This window comes from Bubalus kerabau, chromosome 4 (assembly GCF_029407905.1).
Source record: "Bubalus kerabau isolate K-KA32 ecotype Philippines breed swamp buffalo chromosome 4, PCC_UOA_SB_1v2, whole genome shotgun sequence".
NCBI classification, from domain to species: Eukaryota; Metazoa; Chordata; class Mammalia; order Artiodactyla; family Bovidae; genus Bubalus; species Bubalus kerabau.
The window spans coordinates 182,703,359-182,709,205 of NC_073627.1; the positions used below are offsets into that span (position 1 = coordinate 182,703,359).

The 5,847-nt window shown below is 43.4% G+C and overlaps 1 long non-coding RNA gene across 1 annotated transcript; it reads left to right on the plus strand.

Moving 5' to 3' along the window:
* The first annotated feature begins 1,038 nt into the window (after positions 1 to 1,038).
* On the plus strand, positions 1,039 to 2,661 carry LOC129651807 (uncharacterized). The gene is made up of 2 exons (XR_008714326.1): positions 1,039 to 2,300; positions 2,404 to 2,661. It is a non-coding gene; the product is annotated as an uncharacterized LOC129651807 (long non-coding RNA).
* The last annotated feature ends 3,186 nt before the right edge of the window (positions 2,662 to 5,847 follow it).

Consider the following 5,847-nt stretch of genomic DNA (forward strand, 5'->3'; position numbering starts at 1 on the left):
TTTTTCATTCTCCTCTTTCACTTTCATCAAGAGGTTTTTTAGTTCCTCTTCACTGTCTGCCATAAGGGTGGTGTCCTCTGCATATCTGAGGTTATTGATATTTCTCCCGGCAATCTTGATTCCAGCTTGTGCTTCTTCCAGCCCAGCGTTTCTCATGATGTACTCTGTATAGAAGTTAAATAAGCAGGGTGACAAATAGACAGCCTTGACGTACTCCTTTTCCTATTTGGAACCAGTCTATTGTTCCATGTCCAGTTCTAACTGTTGCTTCCTGACCTGCATACAGGTTTCTCAAGAGGCAGGTCACTAAATCCCTTGACTCAGGATATCTGGTTTTCTTTAACAATAGTCTTTTGATGTTCAGACTGCCTGCACTTTGTTACAGAGTTCTGTGTAACCTGGCTCCTCCCTTCACCTCCTGGGACCAGTTCTTTCAGGGTTGCTTGAGATGGTGTCTCCTGGGCTTGTAGTCCTAAAAATTCCCACCGAATAAAACATAACTCTCAACTTTTAGGTTATGCGTCTTTTTTAAGTCGACAAGAATATTGTAACTTTGTTCCCATTTTCATTGTTTAAGGAACCTTCACATTGTCTTCATGGGTTTCCCAGGTGGCATTAGTGGTAAAGAACCCATCTGCCAACACAGGAAACATAAAAGACACGGGTTCAATCCCTGGGTTGGGAAGATCCCCTGGAGGGGGACATGGCAACCCACTACAGTATTCCTGCCTGGAGAATCCCATGGACAGAGGAGCCTTGCAGGTTACAGTCCGTGGGGTCGAAAAGAGTTGGACATGACTAAAGTGACTTAGCACGCATGTTCTCTCCCATAGTGACTCTTCCCAGTTGACATTCCAGCATCAGTGGAGGAGGGTTCTCATTTCTCCACACCCGCTCCAGCCTTGGTTCTTTGTAGAGCGTTTGGCAATGGCCATTCTGACTGGTGTGAGGTGATACCTCATTGTAGTTTTGATTTGGATTTCTCTAATATTTAGCAATATTGACATCATTTACTGTGATTTTTTTTTAAAAGAGTGTGAGTGTGAAACCTCTTGTAATTGACTCTTGAACGCCTGCCCTGTGTTTTGATAAACACTCCTAGAACATTTCCTGAAGCCGGTTGTTGTTTACTCACAACCCCATGGGCCCTCTGAATATTAAGTGTCCATCAGCACAGCTTTTGACGTTGTTGTTATGAAAAACGGCCACAAGGCGGCAGCATTTTTCATGCCCCTTTTTCTTCTTCTTTCTGTGCAATTTCATTTGGATCTTACATTGGAACAGAGTTGATGGCCAATGTTGTGTTTGTATAAGGTGTACAGGAACTTAATTCAGCCATGCATAAATACATATCTATTCTTTCCAGGTTTTTCTTCCCATATACAGAAGATCCTAAAAGGTAGTGAGAAGCACGAGTCAGAAAAGAGAATAAAAATGCATCAAGATATGGTGGAGGTGTTTGAAACAAGTGGAAACCCAAGAAATGTAATCCTGTAGAAGCAGGGCTCTACAAATTTAAAGCATGGAAACTGGATTCTGGAATTCTTTACAGTGGGCGCATTTTCCCTAAGAAACTGCTAGAGAAGCCACCTATTGGCTTTGATTTTGAAATGGAGAAAATAATCAAACAGTGAGAAGCAAAGAGTGTATTGGAGGATAAACACTTTAAATTTATGCAAAGCCTTGCCCAAATCTTGTTAGGTGTTGTGGGTGTTCCCAATAAGAAAGAAATTCCACTCACTGTCCCCAGGACTCCTGCCTTTGTTTGGAAGAAGAGAACCCAAACCCACCCAAGAAGATGAGGTTGAGGAGCAGCCAGTAATGATAAGAACCCAACAATCGCCCATGACGGAGGACCTTTGAAGTCCAAAATCCCGGTGAGAACTGTGGAAATGCGCCCTTTCTGTTTTGATACAAAAATGTCACTTATAGAAGGAGAAGAAATTAAAACAGCTGCAGAAAGGGGAGGTGGCACATTCTAGGCACTTCCTTCGCCTCATTTTACCACCATTAACCTGCAGGAGAAGAACATGAAGAACACGGCTCAGGCTGAACCTTCTGCGTGGAGCCTGGCAGAAGAGGCGCCTGACGGCATACACTTGGGTTCTCTCCGTGCCCGGAGACAAAGAAGGCTCCACCCGGTGTCACGGACACCGGCAGAGACGGCTGGAGGCCCCGGGTGGTACTCACACAGTCAAGGGCCGCTCACTCACAGTAGTTCGCGTGGCTTCCATCCTCCTCCTCTGTTTTATATGTCAGGATATATAGTTGATTTGGTTTGTAATTTATTCACTTGAAGTGTAATTTTTACTGCTTTTACCCTTCACTTTTTATATTTAAAAACAAAGATACTTGATTTAGTTTATAGTTTATGTCTGATTCTTTCCTCCTCTCTGTGCAAAGTGAATTTGGAGTTAAGGAGCCCTTTGCTGTGAGGGGGAGCCTGCTTAACCGCCGGACGAGGCAGAGACCTGGCTGCGTGTCTCTCACCGAGGCTGTCTACCACTTCGGGCGGAGCTGCTCTTCAGGCACCGTCTTCCCTTGTTGGCACTGACGATGAGGGAACGCTGAGCAGGGCATGTTTTACGTCCCCCTGTGACCTGGGCTGGAATCAATGTTTGTCTTACTAAAAATTAATAAAGGCAGTTCCATACTCCTCTCCACAGTGATTCTCAGCGTTTACATCTCATCAGCCCCGTGAGTGTTCTCTTTTCCTCCAAGTCTTCCCCACCATTTTCCTTTGTAGACTGAGGATGGCCTTTCAAACAGCTGCAGTGTTCCCTAGCCGTGGTTTTGATTTGCACGTCTCTAACAATTCCTGATGTGCAGCACGTTTTCATGGGCTTTGATTTTAACTAGCGTGTATGGAATTGACTGTGGAAATTTTCATCTTCATAGTCTACCCAGTTTTTGTTTTCAGTTAGTTACCCATGGAAACTTCTAAAGTGCCGGTATCATTTAGAACCCAGTAGTCCTTGTAAATATGAAGTGTTTATGAGTGTTGTAGTGAAATAAGAAATAGTTTTTCCTCTTTTGTCTTTTGAGTCCTTTTCTACTTTAACTGTTCCTGATCTACAGCCTGCATCGATAATTAAGTCTCCTTCTTTTCAGAAGACTAACCTGTTATGTAAGCTACATCCTGCACCTATGTGTGTGTGTGTGTGTTAGTCACTCAGTTGTGTCTGATTCTTTGTGATCCCATGGACTGTAGCTCACCAGACTCTTCTGTCCATGAAATTCTCCGGGCAAGAATACTGGAGTGGGTTTCCATGCTCTCCTCCAGGGATATCCCACACCTATCGCCCTCTAACTCTGCATGAGCCATATTTCACATCTATTATCTTTTAATTTTATGCTAGTCACATCCTGATGCTTAACTTTATGGTGCTCTCTGCAAACCTCTCCTTATAGTTTTTCTCTTTTTGCATTACAGAAAGAACGCCTCAACGCAATTTACAAAAGACAATGGCCCCAACTCCTGCGACTGCCTGCTGGACCCGTTGCTGGGCTCCCTGACGCCAGCCTGTTGACTGTTTTGAAACAATGCAAAAAGAAAGAATACAGGATCCTTATATGTTTGCTCTTTATTTCCAACCTCTGATGATGAGCCCCAACTGTGTGATCCCCTTGATTCCCCATCAGGGGAGACACAGTTCTTGAGACACAAGTCTACTGTGTTCTCTCCTCTTCCAGCTTGGGGATTAAAGTTATCTGTTGCCGAGGTCCAGCCCCAGCTGATCCAGGGAGTTCGAAGCGGGGACAGCGTCGGCGAGGATCAGGATACAATAGCTTCAATTAGATATTAATTAGAGATGTAAAGAGTAATAGAATGAGGATAGCTCAGTAGAAAATTCAGTTGAGAAAAGAGGCTGAGTAGCTTGGTTTACGCGGGAGACCAATAAAACTTCAAGACAAGAAGTTTGTACCACTTACGTAGGCTGCAGGCGTTCTTCCATTCTCCCGAAGGAGAGGAGACACTGAGGCCTCCCTGGTTGGATCTTAGAAGCCCAGGCAAAATTAGTAAGCTTGGTGGGTTCCGTGCTCCAGATGGAGACTCAGCCAGAGTTTGAGAGAGAGAGTGACATGGGGAGACCAGTCTTTCGAGGAACTGATCGCAATTCTTTATTTTCCATGGTCTACTTTTATACACTGAGATGTTATGCAAAAGTCACGTGGGGTCAGCAGTCCTGACTTTTATCAAAGTCAGGTGCTTCATACAAATGTATACAGAGGTCTTAGGGGTGTTACATCATCTTCTGGCCAGGGGGCCTGCTGACAATTTATGACCCTCTCCTTGTGACAGCGGTCAGTCAACCAGGACACTTATTTTTCCAGGGGTGATTATTCATTCTTAAAACAGACTCCAGCTTCTGAAGGTACCAGATAAAGTTACATTCCTATAGGGTGAGGGTGTAGTGGGTTTTAATTAAGGAAAGAATTTGCTTAGCCTAAGGTCTAACGTGATTAATATCAAAGGTTAATACTTATTTCTTCTATATATTCATTAATGTGTATAAGGGCAGGGGATGTGGAGACTTAGCAGTAAACATTGGCTCAACAAATGAAAAACCCTTCACCAATACAATTTCTAATCAGCCCCCTATACTATACTAATAGTTTTCTAACTTCTCTGAAGAACCTATTTTTAGAAGGTTTAAAGCATCTCATGCCTCTCATGGTTGGGAGGCTGTGAGCAATCACATGTGGCCAGACAAGCCTGTCAGGCAGGCTAGAGAACCTTCAGAGGAGTTTGTAGGTTGAAACACTCTTGTCACACCCAGGAGTTTTTATTAACTGGAGCTCTAAGTTAACTCTGTTTCCAAAAGAGGTGGTGGGGGACATCCCCCCGTAAAGTCAGAGGTGTAGGTGAGAGCACAAAGTAGTAAAGTAGGCAGGCTCTGGTTATGGGGTAGATGCTCAAGAATTTCCAGGGGGACTCCTGAGGCTCGATCCCGCCTTTGCGTATGTCGAGCCTCCTTCCTCATGACCTTTGCCACGGGTGGAGGTCCTGACACCGGCTCCCAACAATCTGTCTATTTCCTCCAAAAAACATTTGTTTCCACAAAGGTATAAGGTTCCTATGTTCTTGTTCTTTTTTGCATTGTTTCAAAACAGTCAATAGGTTAATCTTCTGAAAAGAAGGAAACAGTTATCAATGCAAACTGTAGATAAGGAACAGCTAAAGTAGAGAAGGAATCAAAAGGCCAAAGAGAAAAAAACTTTTTTCTTATTTCACTGCAGCATAAGCAATAGCTTTAAAGTTTCTGTTGCAGGAGATGGCCACAAGGAGACAGGATTTCTTCATGCCCTACTCCTGTTACTACAGTAACCAGAGCCTTAGGGTGACTCCTAGTCCGTGGATTCTTCTGGCACATGCCAGAAGCCTGTGGCTCATTAATCCTTGTTTTTCTTTTTTAAAGTTAGTGTTTACTTCCTTTGGAGGATAGCTGACTTACAGTGCTGTGTTTGTTGGTGGAGAGATTCTTCATCAGTTATCCCCATACACATTCTGATTCATCTTGGTTTTTCCACATAGACATTATTATAGACTGTGTAGTACAGCACCCTTTCTACAGTAGGTCCGTGTCGATTCTATATTCTATATGTATTTGTGAGGATAAATGAACCCAGCCTCCTAATTTATCACTTCCACCCCCCACTCTCCTTCTGTAGCCATGTTTGTTTCCTGACTGTGCGAGCATTTCACTTTTATAAAATAACTCATTGGTATCAGTTTCTTCTTCTGAAGTACATCGCTCACTATAATTGTTCTAGTTCTAGATCATCCCTGCAAATGGCAGTATTTTCTCATGGCTGAATCATAATCCCTTCTATGCATATATGATT